General features: G+C 51.6%; 3 long non-coding RNA genes across 4 annotated transcripts in view; 1 reads left to right on the top strand and 2 right to left on the bottom strand.

The window, feature by feature from the left end:
• Positions 1 to 503, bottom strand: part of LOC125612324 — a 2,027-nt gene extending 1,524 nt beyond the window's left edge. The window contains exon 1 of the long non-coding RNA XR_007342657.1: positions 1 to 503. This exon is cut by the window's left edge and continues 237 nt beyond it. This is a non-coding gene — a long non-coding RNA (uncharacterized LOC125612324).
• The window catches only part of LOC107146808, an 8,845-nt gene extending 4,253 nt beyond the window's left edge, over positions 1 to 4,592 (top strand). For both annotated transcript variants that reach the window (XR_007342655.1, XR_007342654.1), the window contains one exon: positions 2,340 to 4,592. This is a non-coding gene — a long non-coding RNA (uncharacterized LOC107146808). The remainder of the gene's footprint in view (positions 1 to 2,339) is intronic.
• LOC107146807 lies at positions 2,332 to 5,910 on the bottom strand. Its single transcript, XR_001504071.2, has 2 exons — positions 4,145 to 5,910; positions 2,332 to 3,135 (listed from the first exon to the last, which is right to left on the bottom strand). It is a non-coding gene; the product is annotated as an uncharacterized LOC107146807 (long non-coding RNA).
• Between the last annotated feature and the right edge of the window lie 10,735 nt (positions 5,911 to 16,645).

Below are 16,645 nucleotides of genomic sequence, written 5' to 3'. Positions count from 1 at the left end.
GGGGAGTCCTGGGGAGAGGGACTGTCGGGAGGGAGGGTGTAGTTAATGCGTCTTAGGTGATCCTGACCCTGCTTGGAATCTTGTAAGGGCGAGGTTGGTTCCAGAGGGAGGTTCGGACAGGTGGTCAGGGACAAGCCCACCCAGGGGTTCCTGTGCCTGCAAAGCTTCCAAAGCAATAGAAAAATCTCAATGGGGAGCCACCAAGGTTTGTAAACTGAGGCTGAGGGTCATCCAATTGCAATGTAGAAAGGACACTCTGGCTACTGGGGGCAGGACAGATGGGAGGGGACCTAAGAAAGGTGCTGAAGCCTCTCATGATGTGGGTGGTCGGCTCGCAGGGTACCAGCAGCATGGAGCCCCTAACCCTCTGTGAGGTCTCCCTGGCTCTCCTTAGCTGGCTGCATCCCAGATCCTTGTTTCCGGACATGCCTGCTTTTAGATGCCTCCCCTCTGTGGAAGGGAGTGTGAGTGAGGCCGTTGCATCCCACAGGTGGGTCTGGGGAGACTTTTGGCTTCCTAGTAGCACTGATTTTCTGCTGTTACTGAACTTCAAAGCGTAATCAGGACACAGACCCCAGAGCATAAGAGACAGGGGCCGTGTACCAACAGAGTGGCCTGTGTGGGTGACCTCTCTTCTCCAAGCCCACTGCTCCCTCCAGAGATGGGGACGATGGTCGCTGCCCCATGGAAATGGAAGCACCAAGCAAAGTTCTTCCAGTGTTTGCCGTAGTGAGGTGATTAGTAGCTGGAGGGTGGTGACTTCGGCTCATGGAAGGTGGGCTCGGGAGTCAGGCTCTCTAAGGGGTGACTGCCGGATTGATTCAAAATCTGGGATCTGACCTTCGATAGGGTTACCCCTGCCTCTCAATTTGATCCTAACTTTTATGTGGTAATGAGGTCACCCTTCACTCTGGGGGGTCTGCTGGATTCCACCAGGTAGAGCTAGATCCTCCTCCCCTCCCTTTGCCATGGATCTCCCTTTGCAAAGATCTGCTGAGTTAGTTGAGGGACCGTTATACCCACTTTACAGATGAGGAACCCGAGACTCGAGGAGGTTAAAGGTCAGCATTTGAACCTGGATCTGATTCAGGGTCTCTTCTTCCCACTAACTGTCCTCTCTTCCTTCAGGGGCTGCACAGAGGCAGCAAGAGTTAGGGGGACAGGGTGCCGAGAGGCCGCTCTGGTCGGGGCGTCCTCTGTGAAGACCCATCTAGGGGACTCTCCAAAGGGAGCAGCCGCATGTGTCCTGCGTGACCCTGGCAGCCTGGCCTGACCCTCTTGGGGGTGGGAGGCTTCTGGATGCTGGTTGCCATGGAGACGGGGTGGGCTGCTTAAAGTTGTATATACTGAGCTTTGCTGCCCAGGCTGGCCCCAGAGATGCAGGCCCCGGGTGGCCGATCAACCTGATCCCTCTGAGAAAAGGGCAGGAAAAGGCTAGTTTTCCTTATTTTTTTTTTCTTTTTATTTTGAAAGGCTTCTTGCACACACAGGGAGGGACAGAGTGTGTGGTCAGGAGCCCAGCTACGGCAATCGCCAGCCCTCAGCCGTGGACACCTCCTTCCCCTCCTCCCCTTCTCTCCTCCCAGACTATTTTGAAACAAATTCCTGACATTGGTTATTTCTTTTGCAAATATTTCTGTATATGACTCCCAAGGAAAAATTTCTTCTTACCTCCTCCACGCCTATAAACAGTGACTTTTTACTGACCTGCGTCCCCAGTCCAACAGTGATTTTTTTTTTCTTTTTTTGGTACTGGGGATTGAACCCAGGGGCACTTAATCCCTGAGCCGCCACATCCCCAGCCCTTTTTTATATTTTATTTTGAGATAGGGTCTCGCTAAGTTGCTCAGGGACTTAGCTAAGTTGCTGAGGCTGGCTTTGAACTCATGATCCTCCTGCCTCGGCCTCTGAACTGCTGGGATTACAGGCATGCGCCACGGTGCCCACGCGACAGTGATGTTTTTAATATCAGCAAATATCTGATCAGGATTCCAATTTCTGTAGTTGTCTTGTCGATGTTTTCTATATAGTTGGGTCCAATCGGGATCCAAATGGAGCTCATAGATTTGGAGGATATTGAGAAACAAAGTCTTCATGGAAACTGTCCCCATTGGCTGGTGTGTGTCCTCTTAATCTTTAGGTTCTTCCCTTTTCTATGTCTTCTCTTGTAATTTATTTGTTGAAGCAACAGGGTTTTGTGGAGCTTCTGGGGGTCTGGATTTTGCCTGGTGCGCCCCCTGAAGGATCTTAAACACGTTCTTCTCTGTCCTGTGTTTCTTATAAGTTGGTAGAGCTGGAAGCTCATTTAGACCCCTGTTTGATTTCTCTCTATTTCCTAGTCGTTATTTGGGATTCCATTCATTCAGAGCCCGAGCTCTGGTTAGCTTTCTACATGACGTCAGCCCCCAGCACCACTGTGCGGTGACTACACTTGTTGATGTTCAAGCTGTCCCTTTCGGCCAAGCCTCTTCGTGTGGTCTCCTGTATCCTCGTGGATTTGACCCCAGTAGTCGTCGACAGCTGCCTTGCTTCCCGATGACAAGATGTTCCCAGTTCACCTGCAACATCTCTTGCCGCAGATCTGGGAACTGGCCGCTTCTCCACGGAGCCCTGAATTCTAATGGACAGTGGTGTTTAGAGACCATAACCCCAGGTGACAGGGTGCTCACTGCACACACAATGAGTCGCTCTGTCTCACTTCTCCATGGAAGGAGCCAGCAAACACGTGTTCCTGTCTATAAGGCTCATGAGAGCTTCAGTTCAAGCCACAGGTCTTCACCTCATCTCTGTGATCTCTCAGGTGCCTCTGCTTTCTTCCATGACACGTGATCAAGTCTGGTGTCTAAAAGCAAAGCCCCCCCACTGTGTCTCCCATCAAGCTGGGAGCGTGTGAGGAAGCCCTTAAGTCTCCCGTGGGCGTGAGCCTCGGTTCTCCCACGAGGCTGCTCTGGGAAAAGCCCACTTCCTGGTCCCCAAGAGACCACGCAGCCCCTTCCAACATCCTGAGTGCGGATCCTCCCATCCAGCCGGTTTCCTTCCTGGCTGCACACTGGAGTCTCATGCGGAATTATAAAACCTTCCGATGCCTGTCCCTGTCCACATAAATCACAGGACAGAATCTCCGGGGCTGGAACCCTATAATAAAAAAATATATATATTTAAAAAAAAATTTTAGTTGTAGATGGACATAATATTTTATAATTTATTTTATTTATTTATTTATATGTGGTGCTGAGGATCGAACCCAGTGCCTCACACATGCTAGGCAAGCGCTCTACCCGCTGAGCCACAACCCCAGCCCCCCAAGATATATATTTTTAAATGAAGTCCAGGTAATCGTAACGTGCAGCTGGGCTGAGGGTCACTGTGGTAGTCCTTGCTTCTCAGCAAAGTGGATAGTAGACCAGCTCTGCCGTGGAAGCCCATTAGCTTCAGTTTGAATTCTGGGGCTGCCTGTTTCAGGCTATGAGATCCCTGGACCAGCTGAGCAACAGAAGTTTCTACAATCACCCAAATGATCTAAATATGCACTGTTCGGCGTGGTGGCCACTGACCACACAGGACTACCGGGCACTTGAACTTGTTGCTAGTATCCCCTGTCCAGTGAATTTTTAAATATATTTAATCTTATCTAATTTATGCCAGTGGCTAGCAGCTTCTGTCTTGGACCAGGTCGCTCTCGAAAATCACCTCCCGTCCCCCAGCTTCCTACGGTAACACAGGGAATAATGAAGGGTTATTTCACCGGGAAATTGTGGGGATTAGAGATAATGTATATAAAGTGCCTGGTGCACATGAGGCAGTCCATAAAACACTGCTTATTTTCTTTATTAACATCAGCCTGCCACTCTTACAAAAAAAAATAAAGCATGCCTGGATAAATTAGGGCTCAGAAGCACCCCACCACAGAGGCTAAAGATCCCAAGCTGTTCCAGAAAAACTCTTGGAAAACAGCCCTGAGTTGCAGAAGTCCGATTGCAGCAGGAGGTGATCGGTTACAAGGGCTCCGTTTCATTGCAGCCCTCGCCGCAGCTCAATAAATTAAGCAATCTCTCCAAATAACATGTTGCTTTAATCCCCTCCCTTGGCACCGGTTCAAGTTGTTTGGGGTTTACATCAGCCCAAGCCCTGAGAGGCCACTCACGGTGTCCTTGTGCCTCTCTCTCCCCTGATTCATCAGCCGGCTCTGGAAACAGCGTTGTAGCCTCCTGATTGGCAGGAGAGCGGATGCCAAGCCAAGCAGGTCTCCTTTTATCAGAACTGGAGTCTCTTCCGTCCTCTGGCCTTGACACGTCGCACGGTTCATCGGCTGAGATTTCTGGCAGGTCCATCTGCAACCGAGACAGAGACACCTCTCAGCGGCCGGCCGGGTTCTGGGCATGGACAGCCAACGCGCCCTGGCTTTTCCATTCCCATCCCTCTCTCTCTAGTGGTTTATAATCTCACAGCAGAATTTCGTTTCCCCTAGAAACTTGGCATCGGAGGTGTCAGCCTGGGAACATATTTGTTTGTGTAAATTAAAAAGAAGAATATGTTTTGACCATATTTAACTTCTAACCGTGCTGGAGAAATAAATACTGGCTCTCACAGTGCTTCTTGCTGCACAGTTCTGGCTCACCTCCCCAAACCCTGTCTTTGTTTCTAAAACCCAAAACTACCGAACGCTCTGAATGGCTCTTCTCCTAGGAAAGCTACAGGATCAACCTCGGAGGCCACGTCCACCCCCAACCTCAGCCCGCAGTAGAAAGTTCAACTTACCTCTTTGGGAATTTTTGGCTTCCCGCCACACGGCATCCTTGCTGGGGTAGGAGAGGGTGTCAGAAACAGGTCCCCCCACGTGACTTGTTCAGGGGCTCGAGAATGCTACTGTGTTTTTAAAAGGCACTGGGCAATAGTGTAGATTTCAAATGCACATATTCTCAGAGTGAGAAATTGCACTTCTAGGAATTTATCCTATGTGAGTAAAGCAAAATCCTGGAGCGAACACAAATGTTAGCCAGTAGGGGACAGGTCAAGTGTGGTGGGATGCTGGACCCGGTTAGAAGGATGAGGTGGGGCTGAATGCTGTGTGGTCTGCAGATTTTTTTGAAATACGCTTGATCTTTTTTTTTTTTTTTTTTGGTACCAGGAATTAAACCCAGGGGTCCTTAACCACTAAGCAACACCCCCAGCTCTTTTAAAAATGGTTTGAGATAAGTTCTCCCTGAGTTGCTTAAGGTCTTGCTAAGTTGCTGAGGCTGGCCTCTAACTTTTGATCCTCCTGCCTCAGCCTTCCCAGCCGCTGGGATTACAGGCATGAGCCCACCGCACCCTGCTGGATCTTCTTCACATTATGAGCAAAAAAAAAAAAAAAAAAAATGGCACCATGCTTACAAAACGCATGGAGATTGTACAAACTGCTCACAGTGGCTACTTCTCAATGAGGTTGGAGTTAAGAGAAAAATTACATATTTTTATTTATTTCCTACGTTATTCTCTTTTGTACTATTTCCCTTAACCATAGGGCGGTGTAACTTTTAAATTTGGGGATAATTAAAAAAACATAAAATGGTGCCTAAAAAAATCACTTCTACACTCTGAGTCGGACCAGTATAATTCAATGATACTTCTTTTTATTACACACCTGTCAGGAGAATGGGGTGGGGGGACGGGCAGGGACGGTGTCTGGCTTGTAGATGACGAAAGGGCTCACGGGGTCCACCTGGCACAGGAGGCCATGAGGAGCTCAACAGGTGGATGAGACCCTGCAGAGACCGGAGGAGCTGCGAGGCTTCCTCTTCTCGCCTCATTGAGTTCCGTCTCCCTCCCTCCTGGCGCCCTTCCCAGGTGAGCCGTACACCCCTTCCCGCCAAGGTTTCCGGTGTGATGCACCCTGGGGGGTCATCCCAACACTTGGGGGCTCTGAATCTCTGGGTGTCGGAGTGAAGGACATTGTGAATCCTGGGGCTGAGGTCCAGGTGGGCACAGGAGGTGAGGCTCACTGGGTTGGTGGAGGCTGTCCTCCGAGGAGTATAACGGGCTCTGTCTCAGGCTGGCCAGATCAGCTGTCACGATGGGCTGCCGGCATCTGTCATGGCCACCTGATTCTGTTGGGCATCCCTGGTCCCCTGTGGACCGCCTGCTGCTCAGCGGGTCTCTATTCTTCATACTGCAGCCCTGTCATCCGCTGGGGTCTCAGAGGACACTCAGAATCCAGGACAAAATGGTGTGGCCAAATAAAACAACCGTGAGCTCTTAGGGGAGAAGGCTTAGGACAAACGGTTATTTATTTGTATATTTTTTAAGTGCTTAGAACCCACATGTCACCCGGGGTCATCTTATTTTTGGAGATTCAAATGAAATGGCCTTAAATTTTGTCCCACATGCCATAGGGGACCCAGCAGTCCTTGGAAGCTTTCCTGGGATTAGAGGTGAGAGGTGTTTCTGTCTCCCAGGCACCGAGGGCCTAAATTCCTGCATCTGCTGAATCAGGGCTGCTCCACCTGTGGCTGGCCTCGGGGCAGGACTGGCTTGGTGGTCGTGGAACCCATGCAGTCACAGGGTCGAGCCTGGCTTAACGCTCCGCTATGGCCACCTTGAACTTCTTAATGTTTGAACCAGAACTCTGCATATTCATTTCACCCTGGGTTCCCCCAAATTACATACCTGGTCCTGCCTCATTCAGGGTGATTTTTGTTCCATCCACAAGTGACCCGCTCGAGGCAAAAGGATGACCATCGCCCACCCCGGACGATGGGAACCTGATGGTCTGGACAACATTTTCTCTACTTTTAGATATGGTGGGAAATTTCCATAATACAGTTGAAAAGACCTGGTCCCAAAGTTCCTCAACATGTCAAACACAGGGTTGCCCTATGACCTAGCAAGTCCACTCCCTAGCTCCATGCCCCAGAGAAATGAAGATTGTGCCCACACAACACACAAATGTCCAGAGTTATATTATTTATAATCACCCAACGTGGAAACAACCTTTATGTCTATGAATCGACAAATGGAGAGACAAGTATGTCCATACAACAGAATATTATTCAGCCACAAAAAAGAATGAAGTTCTGATATGTGCTACAACATGGCTGAACTTTTGAGACCCGTCATGCCATGAGAAGAGAGCCTGACCCAAAGGAGCACATATTATATGATTCCACTTATATGAAATGTCCAGAAAAGGCAAATCTATAGAAATGAAAGTAGATTAGTGACTGCCCAGGGTCAAGGGTGCTGGGGGATGTGGGGGATGGGGGTGGACTGCTATAGGGCTCAGATTTCTTTGTGAGATGATGATAATGTTCTAAAATTCACTGTAATAGGGCTTGCATGATCGAGCATGCCCAAAGCCATCGAACTGTATATCTAAAACGTGAATGGATGTTACGGGAATTACATCTCAATAAAGCTATCAACAAGGGACACCCTGTTCCCTGACTCTCCTGACAGTCATCCTCCAGCCCCAGGACCCTCCTTCTCCCTGCATGCACGTGCCCTTGACGTCCCCTGCCTGGAGACCTCTCTGTACCTGAAAACATTTTCATTCTCAATTCAAAGGGCTTTCCACAGTCAAAGTGCCCTCTGTGGTATTATTCTAAACTACGACACTTACTTTTCTCTTTAAAAATTACTGCGGGAACTGGAGTAAGTCCCCCAGGGTGTTCTAGGAGAGCAGTTAGTCACTAGTAAGTCCTAATAGGTGTGACTTCTAAGAGCTTAGAACTTCCCCGAGGGAGCTAGAGTCAACTCAATCTCCCCAGAGACAGGGGCCATCTGCTCAGAAATGTGACTCTGAGTCACCTCACAGGTGAGGAGAGAACATTGCAGGGGCCAAGTCACGTTGGTCTTACTGAAAGGCAGGCTGTCAGTGTGGAACGGAGATGGGCCACCTTCGGGCCACTCCTTGTTTTTATAAATAAAGTTTTATTGGAACACCGGGCCACTGCCATTCATTTCTGTACTGTCTGTGGCTCTGCTTGAGTTACTGTGGCAGAGTTGAGCGGCTGCAGCAGTCTGCAAAGCCTCCAACAGTTACGAGATGGACATTTTCAGAAAATGTCATGGACACTTGAGATGGGAGATTTGGACTGGAGCCCCAGCCTGTCCATGCCAGGTGTGAACTTGGACAAGTCTGGTCATCTCTTCAAGCCCATTCTCTTATCGGTAGGCAGGGGCCAGTGTTAGTACCTCCCATCCCTGTTAAACTACAATGACTTCACACACGTAAAGTGCTTGGTGCGTGCAAAGCACACAACTCACGTTGATGGTGATGACGTTATTTAGGAAACGAAGAGTGACACTTACTTCATAAGTTGTCATCTGAAGTGACGGATCACGCCTGTGAGAACGTTTGTTATTATTATAACTATCCAAAAGATTTTTGAGATGGTTCTTTGCTTCTTGGTGATATTTATACTTTGGAGTTTTGAGATTTAATTTCAGAGGAAAAAGGATCCTTACCTTAAACCCTCTCATTTGACAGACAGTCCAGGAAACTGACCCCTGACCTCCAGCTGGGTCTTGAACCTGCTCAGAATGAAGACCTGAGGATCGTCTGCTGGGCACCCAGCCTCTTCCCCAGTAACGAGTCCCTGGGACTCTGGCCTGTGTGCCCTTAAGTACTTGTGTTGCCTTCAAGCTCCCACCAGCACCTGTGGGACAGTCACCCACTGCAAGGTGCTGGACAGGCCCCGGGCAGGGAAGACCTTAACAGACGGGAGCCTCGGCACTCCCAGGGCTGTCTGGGAGCCAGCGGGGGTGGCCAGAACTGAGACGGCAACAGCAACCTGCTTCCCAAGAAGGCGTCGATGAAGGAGGGTGGTTTGGGAGTAGCCTCCCCTTCACTGGCTTTGGCTCACAGCTCTTAACTGAGCACCTGATACATGCTAGGACCCAGAGACAGAGCCATGAGGGAGACACGGGCTCCACCCTCTGCGGCCTTCTCATGGGAGCAAGAGAAAATGGGCAGCACAATCTGTAACAGGCCTTCAGTTCTACTGGGGATTCCAACTGTCCTGCAGACGCTGTGGACGGACCCCGCTGTGTGACATACCGACAGCTTGGGAAACAGGCTTGGCAACCTTCCTGATGTCCCCAGCCTCTGTGGTGACCACAGTTCATTTTATAATAATAGTTCACCTTGATTATCAGGGGACAGCTAAGACCCAGCACGAGGGTCGCTGCAGGTGCCTTCTTAGTTCTTTATAGAGATGTGGGTTCATTTCCTCCTCACTGCGGCCCTCTGGGTGCCTCATTATTCTAGACAGAGAAACCGAGGCACAGAGACATGTCCCTCACCAGAGGCCACACAGCCGGTCAGCAGCAACGCTCAGATTCAGACACGGGACGGCTGGCTCCCGGGGGCTACGTTCTTGACCGGCCCTGCGTCCCGGGAGCTGACACCTTACCGAGGTGCACACACGCCTGACACGGAGTGACATCTTCCCCGTGACGTGGGACTGTCCATTACTTGGCCTGCTCTCGTGCCACCTCCCCTGGTTTCAGGGAGAGCCCTGGGAGGGCAGGGGCTATGTCACACCCCTGCCCCACCTCCAGCACCTGGCCCAGAGCCCACACGCAGCAGCAGGCCCTTTAACAGATCTGCCCCGTGCAGGAGGCAGCAGCCAAGGCTCCGACTCAGAACCGACAGCCACAGTCCTCACGTTTCAAGCCTGCCCTGGCCTAAAGACAGGTTTGGGGAGTCCCCACCCGCTCAAGGGACCACCTGCCTGGTCCTGGCTTTTCTCAACTGGGGTCCTCTCCAGCATGTGGGCAGAAAGGCAGTTAAGGGGCTGCGATGGCCCAGCCCCCACCCTGAGGCTGCAAGGCAGGGGTAGGGGGTGTGTGCCAGCAGCTGGGCCAGCAGCTGGGCCAGCAGCTGTCCATGGGCCTCTGTACCAGCCCCAGCTGGCCAGCTGGGCCCCTCTGCCACCCCCCACCCCATGACGCAGCAGAAAGTGAAACCGCACTGGCCCTGCTGGCTGGGACTCAGTGTCCCCCCGGCTGCTTCCCCGCAAAACCAGGGTCCTGGGGGGTTGGTGGCCCTGCACTGTCTGGCCTGCTGGACGAGCCTCCCTGTGGCCTAGGGTGCCGTGGCACCCCCACCCACCGCAAGGCTCCCTGCTTCTGTGTGAGGTCTCCTTAACTGGTTGGTCCCCCGCGGACCTGCCAGAGGCCTCCTCTCCTCACTTTCCCCTGAGGAAACCCGGGTGCAGAGAGGTGCCCGGCCAGAAAGGAGGGTGCTGGGTCACGTGACCCCAGGAAGGACACAAACCAGAGCTATGGGTGGGTGTGGGGCAAGAGGGGCCTCTAGTGCTGGTGAGCAGGGATGGGTGGGTCCACCCACTGCCGGGCCTCCCCCTCCCCCTCCCCCTCCCCTCCCCCTCCCCCACCAGCTACAAGGTGCAGGGACTCCCCAGGAGAGAGAACAATTCCTTAAAAAGTGGATGTGAGACTCTACAAACTCCCATCTGGACTCCTGCCCCACCTGTATTATATTTGCTTCTTATTTTTCTTTTGAGAAACCCACTCTTTTTTGTTTACATAAATTGATGTGAAAAAGTTCTATGCTCCTACCCTAACTGGAAACCTAGCTGACTGCCACAAATGGAAATTAGCTGTACGAAGAAGTACCTATTAGAATAACATCTCTAGGGGCTGAGGCTGTAGCTCGTTGGCACGGTGCTGGCTCACCCTGTGTGAGACACGGGGTTCCATCCTTAGCACCGCATAAAAATAACCAAATAAAATAAAGGCATGCTGACCATCTACAACTACAAAAAAACTAAAAAAAAAAAAAAAACACCTTGACCCAGTTACCACTCAAAATCATTGGGTATGCTCAAGAGACTTGAGAAACTTGTGAACCAACCTGTGGGTTTCATGCATGAAGAACTAGAGGCCCAGAGAGGTTGAGTCACTTCCCTGGGGTGACACAGTAAGACAATCACAGAGCTTAGGCTGGAATGCAGGTGTGGCTGCTTCCATAAACCTGTGCTCACTGCTGGGCTGTTTCCCCCTCCCGTCTGAGTCGACTCCGTGTGTTAGGAAACGTTAGTATCCATCCTATCCAGGTTTCATGCATTAACTTCCCCATTTTCAAAATTTTCAAACCTTCAGAGCTCGTGTGTCACTTGAGCTCATGATAACACTGGCTGCGTCCAAAAACTTTTTGAGGATAGAGCAGAGGTGTGCCTCCCCGCCCAACTTGGCAGATGGGGAAACTGAGGCAGCGAGTGGGAAAGCGCCCTGTCTTAGGGAGCTGACAGGAGGGCAGGACTGCCAGGGGCCCCCTGCCAAGGTGAAGATCCCGGAGGCCCAGCTGGAAGACCAGCCTCGTCAAACAGGTAGCGCTTGTTTTTATTTCTCCCCTGCACTCCCCCCCCCACCCCCCCACCCCCGCCCCAGCAGAGGAGGACTCCAGCCACAGCACCTTTTTTCCCAGGCCCCATCTCAGGCTGTGCGCCTGGAGGGTAAAAAAGCGTGTTTAGCAACCAGTGTGTGTGTGGATGGCGTCTTTTTGTGTCTCATGGTACCAGTCTGAGCCCAGTGAGGGCAGAGCTCCCAGGGAGCCCGAGGAGCCATGGCAGAGTCTGGGGAAGACCTCTGTCTCTTTGAGCTGCTGGAGGAACTCAGATCGGCACATCTTCCAGGCCCAGGGACCCCCGAGGAATACTGCAAGAGCAATAAGGATTTTTAGGGGCATTATGATAGTGGAATGGAAACACATCTGCCCCCAAAAGTCCCTCATTTTCCCTGCGGTAACCAACCAGCCGGCAGGAAACGCTGGTTCTTAGAGCACCAAGAGCCAAGACTAAAAAGGAGAAAACGGACAAGGTTAGAGTGAGCTTCTACAGTGGGCGCTTCCGGGGAATTCGGGGGAAGGAAGCGTGTCAGGGTGGCAATCGTGGGCTACACGCGACTCCACGACGCAGCTTCAGTACAGAGGCACCCCCTTCCATATCCTGAGGACCCCACAGCAGGTTCTGGAAACGGTCACACGGATTATTCCCTAAACTTGGGCCATCTGCAATGTTGCTCCCAGATGCCAAACGATCATTCCAAACCCTCACTGATGATCCACGCCAACAACCACATCCATCAAGATGCCCCCTCTGCACCGTGGGAAGGCGCTCAGCTTGGGGACCCAGGTGAAACTATCTGGAAGGTGAGCAGCTACTTCCAAGGCCAGACGGCTCGGGTAGGGAAGCCTGATGGTTATCGCCAAGAGGGCAAAGTCACTGCCAAGGTCGCGGTGCTCCTCTTGTGCTGGCCACTAAGTTCTGAGGATTTAGGGATTTGGGGGACAAATGATCTCAGAGGTCTTTGCAGAGAAGTGTCCCTGAGGCCAGCCAGCGGCCCGAGGGCCCTGAAAGGGTTAACCCCTCCCAGCAGCTGACACCCGAGAGGAGGAGAGGAGGAGAGGAGGAGGCTGTTCGCTGGCATATCACACTGGGCCATCTCAGAGAAGAGAGGGGCTCAAACAGCCTCTGTCAGTTCTGTGAATGGATGTGGCCTTATCGCCGTCAGAAGGAAAACGGGGTGAAAAGCCATCCCAGCACATTCCCGGGGTGCTCACTGGCTCCCTGGCACCCGCCGCGTGGCCCTGAAGCTCTGGCAGAGACTCCAGGCATCTGGGCCAGGCCTGAGAGGGAGTGACCCTATCCCTGCCATGTGACGGCCCGCAACCCAGCCCAGATCTCCTTTCAGGCAGCACCTAAAATATTCTCTGGGTGAACCTGAGACTAAATATGGCATGTCCCACAAGCGCCGGGTGGGGACCTTTTAATGCCATCTTAAGATACAGTCAGGAACCCACGAGGCCTTTTGGTGGCCTGGAGTCCAGTTACCGGGGCCAAATGGGAGTCCCAGGGCTTTGGCTGACTCAGGGCTGAGCCCCAGCTTCCCGGAGTGGGCACGTTCAATGCCAAGGCACGGCGGGCTGCAAACCTTTTCCCTGTAGATTTTAGCCCAGAAGGCCCACTCTGGCCTCGCCCTCAGCTGACCCCCAAGGTGGCTCAGATGTGAGCCCCTTCTCTGTCCATCTGGCCCTCCTTCCGGGTCCTCCCAGGGCCCTCCAGGGCCTTCTCTGCATTTCCAGGCTCAAGTCCTGGCCCTGCTGGCCTGGATCTGCCTGCCAGTCTGATGACAGGAGTCGGCCCAGGTCCCAGGGTGGGTGGGAGGCTCCTGGGGCTGAAGAAAGATGGCAAACAACTGCACGGCCACTTAGATGTGCTCCAGGGGGCTGCGCCATGCTGCCCACCCCAGAGAGAAGGATCGCAGCCCTAGACAGAGGCTGCCAAGGCCCAGTCCGCAGGGGAAGCCCTGTGTGCTCACAGTGGATCTGCTCCCGGCCTGTGGGGAGACCCCATCTGTTTCTGAGCATTTGGAAATCCGCAATGAGCAAAGTGGGGTTCTGCATGCTGACCGCCAGATCACCAGGTTACTGCAGTCTCTGGGGAGGCTGCCCTGGGGAGCCAAGCAGCCTACCTCATGGCTGAACCAGAGGCCATCTTGGTCCTAGGAGGAGGGAGCTTTAGGCACCTGTCTGGGTTGTGTGTGGGCTTTTGGGCTCTAGTAATGGCGACAAGGCCATGTCTGGGCCTGGGCTGGCAGCGGTCCAGGCTGTCTTGGGCACAGATGCCAACAGGCCCTAGCACTGAGCTCAAGTAGGAGTCTAGCATCGAGCCCAGCTCGCTGCATGCATCTGAGGAAACTTCCACAGCCCGCTGAGCTGCTAACCAGGCTCGCACTGGCCACTGACTCTTCTCCCTGCCTAGGCCAAGTCCTCCAGAAAAGCCTAAACACGCCATGGCTCCCATCTCCCAAAGCATTTTAAAAGTGGCCTTCGGTGACACCTTGGCATCTTCCAGGGTTCCTTCATGCAGCGGTACACCCAGTCGGGGCCACTCGCCGAGGGCAATAGTTTACTTTGTGGTTCCAAAAACTCAAGATGTTTTATATAAGAAAGAGGATATAAAATCAGAACCTTTGTTTTCAAACGTTGTAAATATTTTCTGCATCCCATACGACTGGGGATATTGAGAAGGCAGCATCTGAACACGGACTGCTTTGAAAAGAGAACCTGAGGCCGGGAGGGGGGCTGGGTCTGGCAGGGGGGTGAGAGAGGGACCCCAAAGTCAACTCCCCGGAAGCTCCACTCTCTCCCTGGAAAGCCTGAAGTTATTTACGTCACACCCTGGGTATCCGTGTTGTTGCTTGTAATTTATTTTCACCTCAATCCAAATCGAACAAGCAAAAAGAATTTTACATTTTCCTGTGTTCGGTGGGCAAGACAGAAAATTCCAGCATAAAGGAACTCTGATCAACCATGTTTTGTTTGGGCATACACACATTTTCTGGCAAATGACTCCAAGTACAGAGTTTGTCTTAACTTTTCACTAAACTAATTTTTATCCCCAGGCCTAAAATAACTGTATTTTAAGCCACAGTCCAAATTAAGGGAGGGTGATCTACCCACCTCGGAAGCTCTAAGTTGATCAGCTCAGAATTTCTTGTTCTGAATGTTAGAGTTGGTTTGTGCCATCAATGCATGCTTTATTTTGAAGGAAGTATCATTTTTTTTTATTACAGCCTAGTCTCTATTTTACCCCAAACCATACTTTTTCCCCCCCTTCTATCAAAATATTTTTCCTGTATGCCTGGTGTATTGCTAAGAACTAAATTCAAAGTTGCTATTTTTGTTCTCTATCTCAGCACTTCTTTGGGGGTGGGGAAATAGCAACTACTTAATGAAATTTCACACACACAGAGGCAAAAGGAGAAAAGTTCAAATGTACTTAGCGTATTCAACAGTTGCATGTTGGATATTTTTAAAATTATTATTATTGGGGGAGGGTGGCAGTAAAAATATAAAAATCAGGGAGGGTCCTTTGCTGAATTAATGAGGAGTCCTCCTTGCAAAATATTAATTTATGATCTCTTCTCTATACTCCTTTTCCTGTTTGAAAACTCAGGGGGTGGGGGAAGTTTGCTAAATGTATTATTCATAATTACATGCACGGTTTCAGAGGGCTGGATTTAGGCAATGCCTGTGCTTTGGGAACGCTCACCATTAAAGCAGAAATCGTTTCACATTTAGCACTAAATTCCGTCTGATTTTCCACACTTAACAATTCAGTAATTTTAACATTCGGCTTCATCGCCTCAATTATAGCTCAGTATCTTGGCGCAACGTTCAGTGTTCCGGCCTCGTTAATTCACGTAAAACACCCTATTTGTAGACGTATCATTAAAGGCTAATTTGGTGAGATATCCTTATTTAGCAAAGCAAATAGGATTTGACAGTCAGCTCGGGGTGGCGATTCAGCAAAGCACAAACACAATTCACAATGTGACAATTTCCCATGGACGGGCCACGCTGGAATTGTGGACTCCTGAAAATTGTGCTGTTTCATCGTGTCCCATAATAAAGAGAAAGAACTCTGCAAGTGAAGAACTTTTTGCTAGGACAGCACAAACCTCCCCTGTGTGTCCATGTGCCACGTCTATCAAATCGACACATCATCCACCCGGGGACTCTGCTGTTCAAAAGTTGTTCAGGGACAGCTCCATTTTCTATTCCCTGCTGTGAGCACTTCATTAAAAATAATTTAGGCTTCAGGGATGCCTATATAGGTTGCAAGTGGAGATCAGATTCAGTGAGAAGCACTACAACTTCATAATGTTCAGGTCCTGGGGTGGAGGGGGAGCATTCGTACTCCCCACTAACCTTGCCTTAGAGACTCCCCCTGAACACGTGATGCACACTTTATAAAATGCCTTCAACAAAGAGTCAGCAAAGAATTGTAAGGAAAACTGCGATTCCAGGTGGAAGCCAGAAGCAGCCTGCTCCCTTGAAATCTAATGTCATTTCGATTTATGAGCTCATGGGATTTTATTGAGGGGGTTTCAGACACTTGAATACGGCCAGCCCACGTGTCGCTCATCCCCCGCGGGTCCTGTCCACTACAACATCTCAGCAAGCCACCGTGCGGGGGGGTTCAGGGGGAGACCTTGTGCTTTCCACCTTCTGGTATCTCTTTGGCCTCCCGGGGAAGGAGAGGCCCTCGAAATCACAGCGGGCTCAGCAAACCGAGAAGACACTTGCAGATCAGCACGCCCCCGCCCACCGGCCTTTTACTTTTGGGAGAGTGAGGAGCCTCCTGCTCTCCAGCCGCTCCACGCGCGCAGCCCCGGGGGTGTCGCTCTCGGCCCCCACCCTCCAGTGGCAGCCGGGGCCTGAACCGCTCGCTGCAGAGCATGACCCCAAAAGCGGGACTTTGTGGGCCAGTTGGATAAAACATAAACACATCTCGCCCTCAAAACCCCGATTCTGGGCCCACCGCCTCGGAACCTTCCTCCCGAAGTGAGTCCCCTTCACAGCTCACCGCGCGGGGCAGGCTGCCCGACAGGCAGGATTTGGGAGAATCCTGGATAATTAAAGGAATCATGGCTGGCTGCCCCCTCAGGAAAACCAGGGAGTCGCTGTGGGAGGGAGGGGCGTATTTGTCCACTCCCTGGAGTGTCCTTCACCTCCGGGGGACAGCCAAACCCTCAGGCCTGAAAGCGTCCCCCAAATACCAGGGGCTCCCCCAAAGTCCCTTAGCAACGCATAAATCCAGTGTCTGAGGTGCTGCTTAAGCCCCACCCCCCCCTGTCT

The sequence above is a fragment of the Marmota marmota genome, unplaced genomic scaffold (assembly GCF_001458135.2).
Source record: "Marmota marmota marmota unplaced genomic scaffold, marMar, whole genome shotgun sequence".
In the NCBI taxonomy this organism is placed as follows: domain Eukaryota; kingdom Metazoa; phylum Chordata; class Mammalia; order Rodentia; family Sciuridae; genus Marmota; species Marmota marmota.
Note: the sequence above shows the minus strand (reverse complement) of the source record. Positions and strands in the feature narration are given on the sequence as shown.